This window comes from Bubalus bubalis, chromosome 5 (assembly GCF_019923935.1).
Source record: "Bubalus bubalis isolate 160015118507 breed Murrah chromosome 5, NDDB_SH_1, whole genome shotgun sequence".
In the NCBI taxonomy this organism is placed as follows: domain Eukaryota; kingdom Metazoa; phylum Chordata; class Mammalia; order Artiodactyla; family Bovidae; genus Bubalus; species Bubalus bubalis.
The window spans coordinates 112,951,022-112,970,568 of NC_059161.1; the positions used below are offsets into that span (position 1 = coordinate 112,951,022).

A 19,547-nucleotide genomic window follows, 5' to 3' on the forward strand; every position below is an offset into this window, starting at 1 on the left:
CAGAGTCTTCTCCAACATCACAGTTCAAAAGCTTTCTTTGGCACTCAGCTTTCTTTATGGTCCAACTCTCACATCCATACATGACTACTGGAAAAACCATAGCTTTGACTAGACGAACCTTTGTTGGCAAAGCAATGTCTCTGCTTTTCAGTAAGCTGTCTAGGTTGGTCATAACTTTTCTTTCAAGGAGCAAACGTCTTTAATTTCATGGCTGCAGTCACCATCTGCAGTGATTTTGGAGCCCCCCAAAATAAAGTCTGTCACTGTTTCCATCATTTCCCCATCTATTTGCCATGAAGTGATGGGACTGGATGTCATGATCTTTGTTTCCTGAATGTTGAGTTTTAAGCCAACTTTTTCACTCTCCTCTTTCACTTTCATCAAGAGGCTCTTTAGTTCCTCTTCACTTTCTGCCATAAGGGTGGTATCGTCTGCATATTTGAGGTTATTGATATTTCTCCTGGGAATCTTGATTCCAGCTTGTGCTTCATCCAGCCCAGCATTTCGCATGATGTACTCTGCATATAAATTAAATAAGCAGGGTGACAATATACAGCCTTGATGTACTTTTTTCCCGATTTTGAACCAGTCTGTTTTTCCATGTCCAGTTCTAACTGTTGCTTCTTGATCTCCTTACAGCTTTCTCAGGAGGCAGGTCAGGTGGTCTGGTGTTCCCATATCTCTAAGAATTTTCCACAATTTGTTGTGATCCACACAGTCAAAGGCTTTGGCATAGTCAATAAAGCAGAAGTAGTTGTGTTTCTGGAACTCTTGCTTTTTTGATGATCCAACAGATGATGGCAATTTGATCTCTGGTTCCTCTGCCTTTTCTAAAACCAGCTTGAACATCTGGAAATTCACAGTTCACATACTATTGAGGCCTGGCTTGGAGAATTTTGAGCATTACTTGACTAGTGTGTGAGATGAGTGCAATTGTGCGGTAGTTTGAACATTCTTTGGTGTTGCCTTTCTTTGGGATTGGAATGAAAACTGACCTTTTCCAGTCCTGTGGCCACTGTGGAGTTTTCCAAATTTGCTGGCATATTGAGTGCAGTACTTTCACAGCATCATCTTTTAGGATTTGAAATGGTTCAAATGGAATTCCATAACCTCCACTAGCTTTGTTCATAGTGATGCTTCCTAAGGCCCACTTGACTTCATATTCCAGGATGTCTGGCTCTAGGTGAGTGATCACATCATCGTGGTGATGTGGGTCACGAAGATCTTTTTGTATAGTTTTTCTGTGTATTCTTGCCACCTCTTCTTAATATCTTCTGTTTCTGTTAGGTCCATACCATTTCTGCCCTTTCTTAATAAAATGAAAAAAAAAATAAAGAGAGAGAGAATCCCAATGAATTCTGCTCTTTAAAAGCATCTCCACATTACCTGTAAAACAACCATCACAGTAGCCTCCTGTTTTCAATTTGATCCTTTGCAAAGCACTTTTGTGAACATGGCCTGGTGTGATCATTTAAACAAGGGCAAGTAGCTACAGAAGAAGGCAAATGATGTTCTTGGCCTCGCGTCTGTGTCCAGTTAAGAATCATGTCCTCGATACGGCAGCTGCCCTGGAATAGAGGTGATGTGGTCTATTCTCATCACCATCCCTATCTATGCAAGCCTCCCCTCCTCAAACCCGTCCTGACCTTGCCCCTCCTCCCCGGCTCTCTCACCAGAAGCCATGAGTGCCCTCCCCAGGTGCCCTCCAGTCCTCACTTGCAAATCCTCAGTGGAGGAGAAAGGTCCCACCCACCACTCTCCAACAGCTTCGGGGCTTGGTTTCTTCTTTTACAAAAAGTCACTGGAGCGAAATGATGGCCAGGTTCTCTGTGGATAAGGGGAGGTGAATTTTCTGGCAACAAGTGCCCAGTGGGTGTTTTCTGAGGTCACTAGAAAAGGAGGCAGAGCAGTCTTTTTCTGTGACAGCTCAACAGCCCCTTACATGATTCTTCAATCCCACAGAAGGTGTGACCATCATCAGAGAGGTTCAGGACATCTCATTCAGAGCCTGTCATCTAGCAAAGGACGAGGTTCCCTGGCTCAGTACAATCTCATGTGGCCAGGGTGTCTGGGGAGAGTTTGAGCAGGTGCGGCCAGAGAGAGGAGGAGTACAGGGAGAATTTTAACTCCTTGAGAAAAATCTTCATGCAAAGAGTGAGCCGATGGATGTGAATGAAAGAACATCCCCAGGTGCACTGTCACGCATGCACCTTCTAGGGAAGGGCAAGCTCATTCAATAGACTCCCACATTCCAGTCCACTGACCATGACCTGCTTCTTGTTCAACAGCCAAGACCAATAATCACCTAGTTCATCTACAATTCATGCCCTTTGCTGGATTCCAGGCTCACCTAGCAAGGTTCCCATCACGAGCTGGCCTCCCTTCTGGCTCCCCGTGTGTAGGGAGAGATGTGTTGACTTCATGTGACTTCTAGTTCCCAGCACAGAGTGCTCACAGCAAATTAATGAGTTAGTGTTCTGGTCTAGACATTAGGAAGTCAGACCTGAACCAGTGTTCTTGGGAGATGGTTGTGCTCAAAAATCAGGTGACTGAACTGGCAGTGGGGGTCTTGGCAAATGCTCTAAGTCAGGATCTCCAACCTCCAGGATCGAATGCCTGATTATCTGAGGTGGAGCTGGTACAATATGAATAGAAATGAAGAGCATAATAAATGTAACCGACTTAAATCATCCCCAAACCATCCTCCCTCTCCAGTCCTTGGAAAAATTATCTTCCATAAAACCAGTCTCTGGTGCCAAAAAGGTTGGGGACCACTTAGTAAGTGATGTCACTTTCTGGGGTCTCTTGGAAGACAGTTGACTTTACACCCATGGAGACACCCGAGCATCACCATTAGCGTGTACCCTTTCTCTATAAACTTGCATCACTACTTATTTATCTGCTACCACAAGGGGAGATATCGCTCTGGGCAGGGGCTATGATCTTTTTCATCACTGCACATTCAGAACCTGGCACAGTATCTGCTGCAGAGCAAGGGGTCAACCAATGTCTGCAGGATGGATGATTAAAAATGAATGAATGACTTGAGTATAAAGAGAGTGATTTAAAGAAATGCTTCTGCTTGTACTCTCATCTGAAATCCTAATCCAATAACAGTTCTTCAACAGTTGTTAGCCCTCAAAAGTAAAAAGAACCAGAGAGGAGACAATAGCAGCAATATTTTTGAAAACCAGAAAACGGACTCATTCTATGCTCGGACAGGAAGAATCCAGGACCAGCACAATCATACACCAGAATTCAAAAAAGTGTGCACAGTCCGCCACTGGAGGTAGAGGGTGAACAGGCAGCTAGAAGGAGGAGGATCGATTGAGTCTGCTTAAGAAGGATCCTCTCCCTGACTTGACCCCAGGCAAGAAGTCTCTCCTGGCTTCCCTGGCACAAGACTGAAGGTTTATTCTCTAGGATAAAGCAAAGTGCCTCTGGGTGGAGAGGGCTTGACATGACACCAATCGGGATGGGCTTTCATATCTGAGAAAAGCAAAGCTAAGTAAACACACCCAGATATCAAAGCCCCCAGATCTAGTCCCCAACTTGATTCCAGAGACCAGCACTCAGGACTTGACCTTCCAAACCAGAGACTGAGAGAGTTGGTCCTGAGGAACCTGAATATCTCCAAAAGGAAAAAGTACTAACAGGGGGTCCTGCACTGAAATGGTCCAGACAGAGCGTCCTCCAGAGAGCCTGAGAGCTGTCAGACCCCATTCTCGGGGCCCAGGTTACCAGGTGTCTGAGGAGCGAAAACAAATAGACATGAAGATAAAACAAATAGCTATGACGAAGCATCTTGGAGGAAACGGAGACTACACAGGGAGAATAAACTGCAAATGAAAGGATGCTGCCAAAATAGTGAGACTTAGAATCAGAGACGGGGGTTCTCAGAAATTAAAAATAGGAAAGCAAAACCAAAAATCTCAGAAGAAAGTGTGAAAGAAAATGTTGAGGAAATCTACAGAAGCATAGATGAAAACATAGAAAGATGAAATTGGGAGAGAAAAGATAAAGAAATGAGGGCTTTCTGAGTTTCAAATTCTAAGTGAGAGGAATTTCAGAGTGAGGGAATGGACCAGGAAGAAGGAAACCATCAAAGAAATGTGGCCAGAACATTTCCCAGAATGCAAGGCGATGATGAAAAGAACTGCCTCTCGGGGACATCCCCGGTGACCCAGGGGTTAAGCCTATGCTTTCAATGCGGGGGGCGCTGGTTTGATCCGTTCTGAGCGAACCAAGATCCCACATGCCAGGAAGAATAGCCAAAAACTTAAAAAAGAAAAGAGCTGCTTCGTGTCTAGCACAACAGGTATAAATATTTCTCCACCAACCAGGCCCCATTTCTCTGAAATTTCAGAACACCATGGACAAAGGGAGGGTCTCGCTTGTTTTCAGAAAGGAAAGAGAGGACGGGTGAAAGGTCCAGGCATGAATCCTGCTGTGGACATCTCAACAAGAAAGGTGAAAGGAAACCAAGACATCCGTGAAATGTTCTGAAGGAAAACGATCTGCAATCTAGAGTCCTATATGTAGCCAAGCTGTCAATCAAGTAGAACAGAGTCATTTTCACATAAGCAAAGTCTCAAAAAATTCACTTTGAATGCTTTCTTTCCCATGAAACAGCTGCAGAATGTGTCCCTCCAAAGTGGAAGCATGAACCAAGAAAGAAAAATGCAGGAGACACAGGAAACAGGGGATGCAGTTGGGGGTGGGGGCAGTGGGAGGGTGGGGGGTTGAGGGACAAAAGATGCCAGGGGCCAACTGTGCACCAGCAGAGAGTAACCCATCTGGACCAAAGGGAGTGGATGGCTCCCGGCAAGATCTCTCCAAGAGACAAAGTGGCTCAGACGATAAAAAAATCTGCCTGCAATGCAGGAGACTTGGGTTCGATCTCTGGGTTGAGAAGATCCCCTGGAAGAGGAAATGGCAACCCACTCCACTATTCTTGCCTGGAGAATTCCGTGGACAGAGGAGCCTGGCGTGCTATAGTCCCCCAGGTCCCAAAGAGTCAGACATGACTGACTTTCACTTCACTGCACATAACTGGACATTTTGAGAAGAGACTGAAGCTGTAGGTGAAGACGTTTTCTTGATATTGATGATGAGAGCAAAGAAAACCAAGAAAATTAGTGATGCCAACAAAAGGTTGTGCAGAAAATAAAAAGTAATCTGATTTACTGCATGGATCAGCTATGAGTAGAATTGTATAGTCATGATAACATTGAATCTGAGTATTTATCGAAAAAATACCTGTTGGGAGCATGGAAGATGGGAAGAGTGTGCACAGGTGGTAGGGATGGGGAGGAGAGAGCTATTCAAAAGTTCCATCTCCAGTGGCAGTCTCTCAGAGAGAAGCATCTAAGTATTACTACAGACATAGCACTTAGGTTTTCCAAGTGGCTCAGTGGTAAAGAATCCGCCTGCCAAACAGGAGATTTGGGTTCCATCCCTGGATTGGGAAGATCCCCTGGAAAAGGAAATGGCAGCCCACTCCAGTATTCTTGCCTGGAAAACCCCATGGACAGAAAAGCCTGGTGGGCTACAGTCCATGGGGTCCCAAAGAGTCAGACATGACTTAGCAACTGAGCACGCAGGCAGCACTTACACAAGGGGTAAAACCACGGGGAAAAGATAACCAAAAAAGAGGAAAGATGGTAGCTTCTGGGAGAAGGGGGAGGAGGAAATCTGACTTTTTCATATCAAACTAGTTAGAACAATGTGATGCTTTGAATAAAGGTATCTGCAACTTTAATAAAACCAAAACCAACGTTTGAGATCAATGAGGCAATAATGTATTCTATCTACCGAGAAATCCTTTTCAACCACTAGATGGTGCTATTGGCCCCTTGTGGAATTTGCCAGTGCCCGTCCAGGGCTTGCTGGTCAGTAATTCTACTGGGTTTTCCCCCAAACAGAATAAAGTGAGATTTGATCAATAAACTTAAGAAAGAAGTAAAGTTGTTTGTTCTCTTTTATCTTCAAATAATATCCCTATTTATGGAGCAGGAGAAAAATAAATCATTCACTCCTAGTGTTGCAGTAACTGAAAGCTGGATGCTGGGTACAAAACCCAGACTCCTCTGGCAGTTGAGTGCCCTGGCTCCTAGGTGCACAGCTGCTGGTTCAATAAAATCGACTGTGTAGCCAATTGTGGTAAATGTTGACCTGGGGCACCTAGGCCTGGATTCAGGAGTAGGAAATTCAGGAATGGGAAGCTGGTGTTGGAAAAGCTGAAGCTATGGTTGTGCTACAACTGGAATTCCATGAAAGTCCATGAAAGGTGTCCTGGGATTCTTATCCAACAGGTGGGTGCTTACCTGGGGAAGCAGGGCCACAGGCCTGGTGATCAGGCAGGAGCAGGAGGCACACAGCAGGACCTGCAGAGTCACTAGTGTGTCTGGTAGGCAGAGCAGTGGCTTTTCCCCTCAGCTCCACTGTCCTTGATTTCTCTGGCTCTGCATAAGCAGGGAGCTGTGGGCACATGTTTCTTATCCCCCTGCAGTGTTGAGCACAAGCACTTTGCATGAGATGAGTACCATTAAATAAATACTTTATTAAAGATGGAATGGGGTACAGCGCCCACTCTGATTTCTTGACACCCTCATCCTTTCAGGGTGGGGCCACCACACCGGTCATTCTGATCACAACTCTCCGTCCAGTTCTGGACCCACCTCTGCCTCCTTCTATTACTGAGTCCAAGCTCTCTCGGCTCGCCACAAGATAAGTCAATGAATCTGAGACGAGGTGTTAGGGTCAGGGAGGGACTTTATTTAGGAATCACCTGACTAAGAAGATGGCAGGCTAGCACCTCAAAATAACCATCATGTCAAGACCTGGTTGCCCTGATCTTTTATGGATCAGAGGTGGGGGAGGTGAAGAAACAAAGCAAAAAGACTATTTGATCCTTGCAGCTGCCCCCTAGAATGGCAGGGGAATGTAGTAGTTTCCCTTCCTTACAGTCCTTCACAGGTGGGTGGCTCAGGTTATCTCCCTGAGGCAGGGCATTATAATAACAAAAAAGGGTTAAAGTCACAGAAGCGGATCCAGTGGGAATTTAAAATTAACCCTACCCAGTCATCCTCCCCCACCCCCATGAGCACGGTCCCAGGTCTGACTTCTTCTTTCCCTCTCTGCCCTGCTCCAGGTGTCTAAACTGGCCTCAGAGTCCCTGCTCCTCTCCACAGATGGCATACCAAAATCTATGCCTCTGTCTCCAACTCCCTCAACCCCAGACACCCACTCCCTCCTCTTCTCAACAATTTCAAGTGGACAACTCACCCAGCCTTTGGTCTGAAATCACGCTCTGTATCTATGCTTTCCAAGCACCCTGCACCTCTTGCCTTTAGTATTCCCATCAGCAGACTCAGCGTTTGCTGAATGAGAGGATGCCGGGCACTGGGGATTGCTAGGATTTGAAAAAGCAAGGTCGCCCCACCTCTACAAGGAACTTGTAGGTTGCAGGTGGAGAGGAAAGCCAGGAAACAGAAGCCCCAGCAGACAGTAATCAAAGCCTTAGGGAGGGGAGTAGAAGGGGTACCGTGCACTCATGAAGAGGCAGGTCTCAGGGTCCCCAGAGAGTCTAGGAAGCTTAGCCCGGCTCAGCTCCAAGCCCAGCTCTGCCCCCTGGTCCCCTGATAGGCACTGATGTCTGCTGAATCTTTCTTGGCTGCATCTTCTACCTAGAGCTTTCTCTCTCTCTCAAACTCTAGTGTGCATGAGAGTCCCTCGGGGTGTGTGTATGTCTGTGTGTGTGTGTATGGTTGCGTGCTAAGTCACTTCAGTCGTGTCCAACTCTTTGCGACCCCATGAACTGTAGTCTGCCAGGCTCCTCTGTCTATAGGATTCTCTAGGCAAAAATACTGGAGTCACTCGGGGGATCTTGTTAAAGTGAAACTTCTCTTAGAGCAAGACTAGGGTGGAGCCTGGGATTCTGCGTTTCTTTCATGGGTCCTGGGAGTGGTGCTGATGCGGCTGGACTATGCACCACACTGTGCATCCTCAGGTCCCATCACCCACTGCCCTTGTCACCACAGGGCAGCAGCTGGGTGGAGCCTACAAATGCGCTTCCAGCCCCTTATCCTAGACTGTGCAACATGGTAGCCGCCAACCATCCTGCTTATTTCAATGAAAATGGAGTAAGATTAAAAATTCAGTTTTTTATCTGCAGTAACCACATCTTACACATTCAACATGGGCCAGAGTCAACAGAACACATGCACAACATCAGTTGCATTGCAAAAGTTGTATTGAATGATGCTGTCTCATCTCTGCTCCACCTAAACTGATCACACTGTGAAACTAGTTATATACCGCTCTCCTCACTAGACTGGAAGCCATTTGAAGGCAAGTTCTGTGTTTATCTTGCTGTGCTTTTTGTGTTTTTTGTTTTTCCTATTCTTAGAATCTAAGCTTCTTTCATTTGACAGCTATTAGTTTCTTAGTGTCTATGTGCCAGAAGCTGTGCAAGCTTGGGAACCAGTGGTGCTCAGAGGTGACCCCGGCAAATGTGGTCTCTGCCATGGTGGGGGTCACCAAATAGGTGCTCACTGGAATGAGTGAATGAGTGAATAATATGCAAACCACCTCCAGGAAAATCTTCACAGAAATGGCTTTCATAATTCTCTGTGACTCAGAAATCTTCAACAGATACTTCCCATCTGTGGAGTAAAGTTCAAATTCCATAGCTTGGCATGCAACATTCTTGTGAGAAGCAGCGTTCCATCCATCATGTTACTGCATTAATTTGCTAGGGTCCCTCTAACAAAACGCCCCAGATCTGGGGGCTTCAACAATAGAAATTTCCCACAGTTCTGAAGGCTGGAAATCTAGGATCAAGGTGTGGGCAGGTTCAGTTTCTCCTGAGGCCTCTTTCCCTGGCTTGCAGACAGCTGTCTTCTCCCTGAGTCTTCATACAGCCTTGACTATGCTTGTGTGTCTCCCTGTGTGTCAATTTCCTCTCTTTATAAAGATCCAGGCCCCCACTGGATTGGGGCCTATTACAACAGATGCATTTTAACTTAATCACCTCTTCAAACGTCCTGTTCCTAAAGACAGTCAGTCTGCAGGACTGGGGCTTAAGGTTTCATCATCTGAATTTGGGGCAGAGACACACAATTCAGCACCTAGCAGTTAGGAATATGACGGCGTAATCTGACAAAACTGGGTTCTGAACTTCACTGTTAAAAACTGTGCCAATGAGGGACTTCCCTGGTGGTCCAGTGGTTAAGACTTTGCCTTCCAATGCATGGGGTGCAGGTTCAATTCCTGGTGGGGTAGATAATATCCCACATGCCTCAGGGCCAACAAACCAGAACATAAAACAAAAGCAATATTGTAACAAACTCAATAAAGGCTTTACAAAATATATTGCTTTTAAAAAAAAAAAATTCTGGGCCAATGAGAGGATACTTCTCTTGTTTGAGCCTCCTTTTCTCATCTGAGAATGATGATAACACTACCCCCCTCAGGAGGTTATTAAGAAGCTTAAAAGCACTGTCTTCTGTGAAGCAGAAGAGCTTAGCACATAGCAGTCACTCAGTTGATTACAGCCATCACTTCCCACACTTCACCTGCCCTTCATCCCGATAGCAATCGCTCCCTCGCTGAGGGTCCCTAAGCACTTACCTCCCCGAGGTTCTTTTCATTCAAGCCCCCTCCTCATATTCCAGTTCTAGTCTTCTTTGTGCTCCACTTCTCGCTGCAGTCAGAGAGCCTTCCACCCCCTGGCTCTGGTAGAGTTACGATCAATTCTACACACCATTCCATCAATTAGCACCTGGGAATTAAAATCCCAAGTTGTTAATTTGTCTGCACATAGGCTGACTCTCCCAATTAGATTGTTAGGTATTTTAGATCAAAGCTCATCATTATATTTTTTAGTGCTTATCAAAGTTTCCCAAATGAAATGGACCTTAACTTACATACAGTCAATATTCATTCATTGAATATATATATATATATATAAGCATTATATATATATATAAGCATTTATATATATATATATATATATATATATATATATATATATGGCTTCCCTGGAAGCTAAGCTGGTAGAGAATCCACCTGCAATGCAGGAGACCCCAGTTCGATTCCTAGGTTGGCAAGATCCCCTGGAGAAGGGATAGGCTACCCACTCCAGTATTCCTTGGCTTCCCTCATGGCTCAGTCAGTAAAGAATCTGCCTGAAATGCGGGAGACCTGGGTTTGATCTCTGGGTTGGGAAGATCTGCTGAAGGAGGGCATGGCAACCCACTCCACTATTCTTGCCTGGAGAAAGAAAATGGACAGAGGAGCCTGGTGGGCTCCATAGGGTCACAAAGAGTTGGACGCGACTGAAGTGACTAAGTACGCCCGCACACACACACACACATATAAAATGTATATATGGGGAGTGGTGGTTTTAGCATAAAGAAACCATGAGAAAGAGACGTATCATTGACTGATACATATCTGCTATTTGTGGATGGGCTGGATGTACAACTAATGCACGAAGAATTCTCCTGACGTGAGAGAAAAATACTTAAAATATTTGTCTTAGAAGAGTCTTAGTTAGGACTTCAGAGTATAACTCAACAAACTCTTTTAATTAATATTTTATCTGGCTGGAAATATTTATGAGACATTACCAGCCTCATAAATGCAAATGGAATTTCTATAAATAGGAGAAAAAATAATTTCCTGTGTGTCATACTCTGAAGAGAAAACTTTAATTGTGAATTCATCTATTGCTCGATGGAGGAAGGTAAGAAGCAAGGAAGGGTGCACAGAGGCAGTGGTTCTGTGCACTAATTACCATGACGACACACGAGAATTTTCCATTGCTTTTGAACACTGGCCTCATCAATTTCAGACAATGAAGGATGCACTTATACCTTCCAAGCCCCCTGAGTAGTTCTTCAGTTGTGTCCCCCGTGCTCAAATGTCACCTGTGCTCTTTGAAGGATTTGAGCATGAAAAAGTCAAGGTTCACCTCAATCCGTAACAAGCAGTCAGGAATAGAATCCTATTTCTCTTTTTTCAGGTCTAGGCTGAGAACTGGACCCAGGTTCTCTGCCTCCTGGCCCAAGGTCTATCACTGTGAGAACATTTACAAAATAACATGTTATTACCCTACATTCTGCTTCACAATCAGCCAGGCTTCCTCTATCAGGGCAGAAGAAATTCCATGGTCTTTATGCTGAACCCAGGACAGAGCATCTCCTGGGCTCAGGACATGCTTAAAGTGTGTGTCATGTGGTCCACAGAAGTGCACCACCAAGACCTCTTAGAGAACTAGAAAATGAAGGACTGAAGAATTTTCTTCTCAGAGCGATAAACCATAAGATCAACCTGTGATGGATGAGCAGGAAGACAGGCTACATCCGCTAAGGGATGAGATTTCCTGGTTAGTCAGAACCACTGCAGCCTCACTCAATAACGACCCTGTAAGGAGAGAGGAGAGGGAGGTCCAGGAAACCTACCTACCTGGCTGCTCTGAGCTCTGTTCCTGGGGAGGGTGCCTGGGCGGTGTGCACACTGATCCAGGGCAAGAGGAGCCCCCATCAGGTTGCCATCGTGAGACTAAACTGCCCAGCCGCTGCTGTGTTGCTATGCTTACAAGAGGGGACAGGTTTGGTGCATTCAGCCCCAAGCATTTGTCACCTCCTTATAGGTTTCTTGTTTTTGCCAGTATTCACTTGATAAATATTCACGGAAGAGCTGTCCGAGGTGCGGGTCACAGCAGAGTTCACAGGACAGAGTCCCTGCCCTGGTATACGCTGGTCTCATGCACCCCGTCGGGTGCACCTGTCCCCAAGGTGGGGAGACACTCTCAGGGTCTAGGGCAGGGGCGTGGGTCCCCAAAGGCTGGGCAATGGCAGAGATGGGCCAGGGAGGACCCCCCCACCTCCATGGACCAGTCCTGAGAGAAGCCTGCCACCCCTGCCCAGACAGCAGCCCTCCCTTTCCAGGGGGTCTGAGGTTCCCAGGGGGCTTCCCAACAACTCACAGAAGTTACAGACAGAAGGCAGGGACCCATCTTTCCCCAAGGTGAGGAGAAACCTAAAAGGGAGGGAAGGGAGGAGGCCATCAAGTGATGGCTCTTCGTCTTATCTGCTCCAAAGAAAGGCTACTTTGTACTTCCTGCTACTCCTAGCAGGCCACAGGCCACCTGCCTCCAGCGAGGGCGAGAGAACTGCCAGGGATGAGCAGGCTGTTTGCTGTTTCTAGACCCGCTCCATCTCCAGTGGAGTCACGGGGACCCCCGGACCCTCACTCCACCCACCGGAGCAAGGTCTCCGGGCTGTGGATGCTGCGCCAAGGACTCTGGCCCCTCCAACATCCCAAGGAAAGCCTCCGGCCTGCTAGGTTCCCATCTAAGAAGTGCGACTAAATTTTGCCAGCTGCCCCCTCAACGCACCGGGGAGTGAAAGAGCAGCCCCTCCAAAGCTGAACCAAGATTTCTGCTCACCTAGTTTCTTCCTTCTTGCGGTCTGCTGCACCGCACCCACTAAACACGCGCGCTCTCACGCGTGCACACGCTCCCACACACGCACCTGCGCGCGCGCACGGATCTCGGCCCTGGGCACCTGCACGACCAGAAACACAATCCCGCTCCCCCGCCCCCGTACCACCAGTGGGGGTGGCAGGGAGGTGGCGGGAGTCTGGGGGGCGGGGGTGGGGGGACGGAGGGAGAGGGGCCGGCGGGGAACGGAGCGCAGAGCCGCCAGCCGCCCCCCGCCCCGGGTCTCGCTCCGCCTTCCCCATCCGATTCATTCAGAACTGATGGTGTCCCCAACACGTCGCAGGGAACTCCCGCCCTGCCGCGCCCTCCCACCCCCCACCGCGTCGCCTGTGGTCCTTTACAAAGGTTATTACACATTGTTACACAGATTCATTGTACAGGGGGCAGAAGGGGAGGAGGAGCCGCGGAGGGAAGAGGGCGGAGGGGAGGGACGGGGGAAAGGACGGAGAGAGGGAGGGAGGGAGGGAGGGAGAGAGACTGAGCGCCTCCCGCCGCTGTCGCTGGAGAAAGGGAGTGACTAGTGGCTGAGACTGGAGGGGGCTGGCGAGAGACGGGATGGCTTAGAAGCCTCTGCCCACAGGACCCACGCAGGGAGAGGCTCTCAGCAGAGTCCGAGGCAGCCCGTGATGGCTGGTGCTGGAGGGTCCCCTCCAGGGCCCTGAGCGTCCCTGCACCGCCTCGGAGGGACACCCTAGAAGTTAGCATCAGTGGGACTTGGAAGCTCCAATCTCAACAAGTAAGTTGTCTTCTTTCTTCCTCCATTTTCCCCCAGCTCACTGGTTCTGGAAGGCGGGGTGCACGCTCCCAGGGTGCCCACTGGCGGGGAGAAGCTGGCTTCACCCTCACCTGGTGGTCCTGGGAGCCAGCTCCAGGGATTGGGAAGGGCTTTGGGTGGCTCCAAAGTTCAGCCAGGAGAGCTGAGCTCCCCAGAACGGGCAGGCTAGCCTAGGCTGGCAACTTAGCCCTCAGAGGGCTGTGAACTTGGCTGTTCTGTTCTAGAGCACGATACCCAGGTTCCCAAAGCCCCCATCGGCTGGGTAGGGGAGAGGCCGGGGCAGTGGGAAGGGGTCATCTCTCCCACATCCCGGGGAGCAGCTCTGCCTTCAAGTGGGGGTGTGAAGAGTCCCCGCAGCGGGGCAGTGAGCCCCCAGCCTTAGATCCTTGGCTTAATCTTGCTTTCTTTCAATTCTGGCCAAATTGGCAACAGGGCCTTGCTGATTCTACCCGCCTGCCACCCTGGTCACTTCCCGTGTGCCTGCCTGTCTCTTTTTAAACATCTTTCAAACTGTTCAGAAAGGCCAGGGGTCAAAGCTTCAAGGTCAAGTTTAGGGACTAGAGAGTGGCATCATTATTCCCGTGCTCCCAAACCCTGAGTGTCTCCCTGAAGACCTGTGGCGCATCCCCTACCCCCACCAACCAGGGCTCTCCTCTCCGGCCTGTGGGGCAGCCTATGCACTGCTGGACCCTTGGACCAGCTCTGGCCCCCAAAGTTCCAGGGCTTGTGCCAGGCATTGGGTCAGGCAAGGCCAGCCCAGCACCTGCTCTGGGAGTCCTTTTAAATGCCAGCAGATCCACAGGCCCTTGGGTGTTGGCTTTATGTCACTCTGTGCCCAGCTGTCTGCCCTCTTCTGAGCCTTTTAACGGAGCAGGTACTAACATCCTCATCCTACAGGTGAGAAAAGGCAGCTTAGCGAGGCCGCGTAGCTTACCGAAGGTACATGCCTTCAGGTGAGAGACTCCAACGTGTATCTCCATTTCATCACTAAGCTATGCACTGTAGGGCGGTTTGCTTCACAAAGTACTTCTCCATGTGGGAGGGAGTCAGTGAAAAGACGCTAATATTTAGGAACCAAGTCCTGAGCTAGACAGACTCCTGTGCATTCTCCTGGACTCCAGTCCGCTAATGTGCTCATCTCACCTGTGTTAGAGGAGAGACTGAGGCACCGAGTGCTTGGAGCGCTAGTAAGTAGCAGAGCCGTTAACCTCTAGATGCTTGTCCCCTGGCTTCAAATCCAGATGGTTTCCACTGTCAAACACCAAGCCCGAAAGGTGTTTGGCCTTCCTGCATCCACACTTTTCTCAAAACCCAGGAGTAAATCCCATCAACTGACTGGCTGAGGCCCTGGGGCTTCCTAGAATCTGGTGGGAGAACGAAGTGGGCCTTGGAGAGAAAGCCCCTTGGCTGGATTCTGATGTGAGAAGCCTGGTGGGCCTGACTGTGATTTTCAGCTATTGATCCAGCCTGAAATGGGCTCACTCCAATGTGGAGGCGCGAGGCAGGGACCTCAGAGGAAGTCCTGGGATGCAGGTGGGGGATGCTTCTTGGCAATAATATCAGGGAGTCTGGAACACTTCCTGTGTGACCTGAAGCATTTTAGGTGCATGATGAGGTTCTGTTTTTCTCTCTCCATTCATTGCTTTTCGCACTATTCCTCCCAGCCTCCCCTGACCTCATGGCATCCCACCCCCCTCCACCATTCTGAACCCACACAATCTGAAACTAACTTCACTTGGAACCTAAGGCTAGAAAAAAGACAAACATTCTCTTACCTGGGAAGGAATGTTTGGGGGCTTTATCGAGTGTCCACTACTTCTCAGGCTCCCTTCATTAATCACTAGATTGATAATAAATTGTTACAACAGTATCGATTAGAACAGCACCAGGGCCACTGATGAAAGAGGAAGCATCCCAAGGAGAAATGGTCTGTGCTTTCCACAAAAGCACGGGGCTCCCACCCTCCCCAAACTGTGTTCTAGATTCCCTGTCTGGCTCTTGGACAGAGAGGGCATCACTCAGATACAGGCTCTCCTGTCTGCACAGCAGCCCGCCGGCATTAAGCAGAGATGGGTGAGCTCCGGCTGGCAGCAGCAGGAGGAGGTGAGGATGAAATGGGAGGGAGAGAAGGGCCCCGCACTGTCCCAGGGCATCCCGGGAGCCCCCTGCTGCCTTCTCTGACCACAGAGTCAGATCCCAGTGGGACTCCCCACCTTGGGCTCCCCTGAGTCTTTGGGCACATCCTGAGCCAGGCAGAGCTCTTTCTTCTGTGGGTCCAGCAGAATCAGTGTGGTCCTGTCACCAGCAGGATGTACCGCGGGAACCCTCTGGGGCTTTCTCCCTGCGTCTGCCTGGGTTTCCTGTCCAGGAGACGCGGGCCAAGCTGGCTCGTGAGGATGCTGAGCGCAACACAGACAGTGGGGGCACCGTCTTCCTCCCTCCTGTCTGCTCCCTAAATGGCCAGGCTCTCCGTGACTCAGGTGGTCAAAACCATCAGCGACATCTTATGCATTCACATACTTGAAAACTGCACCCAGGTCTGTTTTTTATTTGTTTGTTTGTTTTTAAATCAGTTCAGCAACCATTGATTTGATCTCCTAGCATGTGCCAGGAATAATTAATTTTTGAAAACCTTGGAAAATGATCTTTGGGGCAGGAAGGGTTGTGCTTTCCACTTAGGAGAATGTTAGCAGAAGTTTGCATTTTCTGAGCAACCCTGGTTGAATATTTAGGCTGCAGATGGGAGGGTGATGGAGAGAAGGGTGGGGCACAGGAAACCATTAGGTGGTTGGAAGGAGCCATTTTTAGATGAAATTTTCACCATGTCGGAGCTACAGTCGGGTCGCTGAGAACCGGGAGACCATCCTCAGATGTCTAGAAGACTGGTCAGCCATGAAGGAATTGTTCTGTTTTTCCTAAAGATTAGAAGAAGGGGAGTTCAAACGTGAAGGATTGCAGGGAGACATTTGGAAAAGAAAAAAAGCTGAATGTATTTCTCTAAGAGACCTGTGGAGTGGCTTTCTCTGGGCTAATTTTAAAACAGAGGGGACAGCTTCCCCTTGCTGAGCCCTGGCTGCTGAGGGACTGGGTACTGGCCTCTGCCAGGGCACCCCAGCTTATCTGGTGCCTCCTACCTTGACATTCTGATAAGTGAGCTATTCTAGTCCACAGAGCCCAGGACGGCAGTTAAACTTGCCAAGGGCTGTGCTGAGCTAAATGTCAGAGCCAAACCTTTAACACATGACCCTGGAGATCCTGGCTTGTGCATCCATGTTAGGTTCCATCGTCACTCCAGACCAGAGCAGGCTGAGGGGCAGAGGTTGGGGATGTCTGATCGGTCTGGCAGGTGGCAACAGCACTTCCTGGTCAACAAGGGCAACCCGTATGGTGGCCAGAGAGGTTAGTGGGGGTTCAGACAGCGATGGTGGCAAGGACAAGCTTTCAGGCTCCCGTTCTCACGCCCTGAGTCTTGCTTGTTTGGGGCTGCGTGTTCTGCCTGCCCTTGTGTCCTCTTTTGCATCTCAGGTTCCCAGCTGTAAACTCAGGAAGACCCTACTGCTACCATCCTCTGTTATTTCTTGCTGCTCATCAATGAAGGGAGGGAAAGTCAAGAGCGGAGAAGTGCCATCCGGGGCTGAACCCGTGCCCCTCATCCTGTGCTTAGACTCTGCTCCTCTCCCGAGGTTGGGCTGTTGAGTGCTTGATAGCCAGAGCCTAGCTGAGAGGAGAGTCATAAGACCAGCAGGGACGAGGTGCTGCCTCTGCCCAAGGAAGCTGCCCTCCAGCGGGGGTATCAGGTCCACGGATGCCCAGGTGCAAGACATCTTACAAGCAAGGCTATGACAGCTGGCACACCTGGGCTATTGAAGATGACCCTGTCAGACATCAAGGGACACAGACCCCCACCCCCCCAGCCCCAAGTCAGGTTGCTTCAGTCACTTCGGAAAGTGCCCTTTATTGTATGGACTTAAAAAGTCTGTCATAGATTGCTGCAAAACTGTGTATGGAGCTCCTGTCACAGGCCAGACCTTGTGAAGAACTGGTGATGGAAGAGTGGTTCATTTGCCTGCCCTGGCCAGAGCTCTCTCTCTCCCAGGACTAACTGGGGGAGGTGGACATGCCACAGCACCGGGGCAGGGGGACAAGGGGAAGCACCACCAGACACATACAGGGGCCAAGAGGGCCCACAGGGCCAAGGATAGCTTTCCAAGGGGCTCCACAAACCACATGGTCTGGATCACTGTGCCTTCGTAGTAAGTTGAGAAATTCAGTAAACTAGCTACTTGCATTTTATTCTTTTTCAAAATTGTTTTCTGTATTCTAGTTCCTTCACTCTTCTGTCTAAATTTCAGAATAATTTTCTCTGTATCTACAAAAAAATCTGTGGGATGTTGATTAAGAGTGACATGAAATCTATATGTCAGCTTGAGGAGGATTGACATCTTTACTGTGTTGTCTTTTCATCAGTGAATACTGGATGCGTCTCCATTTTTTTAAGATGTTCTTTGGTTTCTTGCATTGGTATTCTGTAGTTGTGCATGCTGCGTGTTAAGTCCCTTCAGTTGCATCCAACTCTTTGCGACCCTATGGACCATAGTCTGCCAGGCTCCTCTGTCCATGGGATTCTCCAGGCAAAAATACTGGCGTGGGTTGCCGTGCCCTCCTCCAGGGGATCTTCCCGACCCAGGGATCAAACTCGTGTCTCATACACCTATCCGCATTGGCAGGTGGTTTCTTTATCACTAGCGCCACCTGGGAAGCCCATTTTGTAGTTAACACAGTTCTTTTTGATCTGCCAGCAACTAACTGTGTGACTCAGACCTTCATGTTACTTTCTGTGAAATGGGTATAATGACATAGCAAAGAGCAAGTAAGACAGATTTATGTCCCAGGGACTGATTATCTTCTCTGTTCTTTCTTTTCTTCTTCCCAACTCTTGTTCTGATGCCCGCCCCCCACCCATTCTCATCTCATCACTGCGTCTTTTCCTTTCATCCTTTGTGATCTTAGCCACCTTTGTGCTCAGCTCCTTACTCTGCAGCACTTTCTGTCTCTCTTATTCTCGCCGCTTCTCCTGGTCACTAATCCTTCTGTGATGTTCTTCTTGTTCCTCTTTATTGCATCACGTAAGAGCTCACTTTTCCTTGCTTTCCTCAGAGATAACAAGTGATCCTATGGCCAGTCAGTCTGAATTCACGTCCAGATGTATGACACTAGCTTTGAGGCAGTTTATTCATTCTCCCCTATGCCTGTATTTCTTCATTTATAAACAGGGGAAGCAGGACTTATGTTACATCTTTTCTGAAGTGGTTAAATGAGTATAAAGCATTTAGAGGGCTTTCCAGGTGGCTCAGCTGGTTAAGAACCTGCCTACCAATGCAGGAGATGTAAGAGACTTGAGTTTGATCACTGGGTCAGGAAGATCCCTGGGAGGAGGGCACGACAACCCACTCCAGTTTTCTTGCCTGGAGAATCCCATGGACGGAGGAGCCTGGCAGGCTACAGTCCATGGGGTCACAAAGAGTTGGACAAGGCTAAGCAACAGAGCACACAGCATTTAGGATACAATCTGGTACACGATACGCCCCCAGTGGGATTCAAAGATTATTATTGTCTCCCTCTGAGTCTCTGGTCCTTTCTCAGTGGTCCTCTCACCTTCTGTCAGGGTCCCATCTTTTTCACTTGTATATAAGTCTATTTGTATTCACATTATATTGCTTTCTTGATACTGTCTTCTCCGACTGTATCTCACATTGTCTGATCGTCACTGATAAATTGGCACCAACTCAGGAAATCTGTCCCTGGGGTTATTGAGAGGAAACAAGTGGCTTTTCATTTTGATTTAATTATTGATCTGCTTTATTATTTAATGCAGACAGTATCCTCACAGTGCAGGTTTATGGTGAAAAGGATGTATTATCACGATTCTGCTAACTTTCAGAGAGCTAGCCAGCTTAAAAGGGGAAAGTACTGGACAGACACAAATGTGGGGAAAATGTAAAAGCAATTAATTTGATTTTCATGGCTTTTATTTATGACTTTTCATACATCTACTCCAGGGGGCTGGGAGGGTGAATTTGGATTGTGACCAGTGAGCCATGGCGGAGCATTAGGATGAATAGATGTTAGGGTGGGCTTCCTGGGTGGCACTAGTTGTGAAGACCCTGCCTGCCAATGCAGGATCTCCCGCACTGTAAGACGCAGGTTCAATCCCTGGGTTGGGAAGATCCCCCGAAGGGGACATGGCAACCCACTCCAGTA

General features: G+C 48.5%; 1 protein-coding gene across 1 annotated transcript in view; it reads left to right on the forward strand.

Moving 5' to 3' along the window:
* The first annotated feature begins 12,984 nt into the window (after positions 1 to 12,984).
* KCNJ5 (potassium inwardly rectifying channel subfamily J member 5) overlaps positions 12,985 to 19,547 on the forward strand; it is a 28,272-nt gene continuing 21,709 nt past the window's right edge. The window contains exon 1 of the mRNA XM_006072384.4: positions 12,985 to 13,247. The gene's annotated coding sequence lies outside the window, so the exon portion shown is untranslated. The remainder of the gene's footprint in view (positions 13,248 to 19,547) is intronic.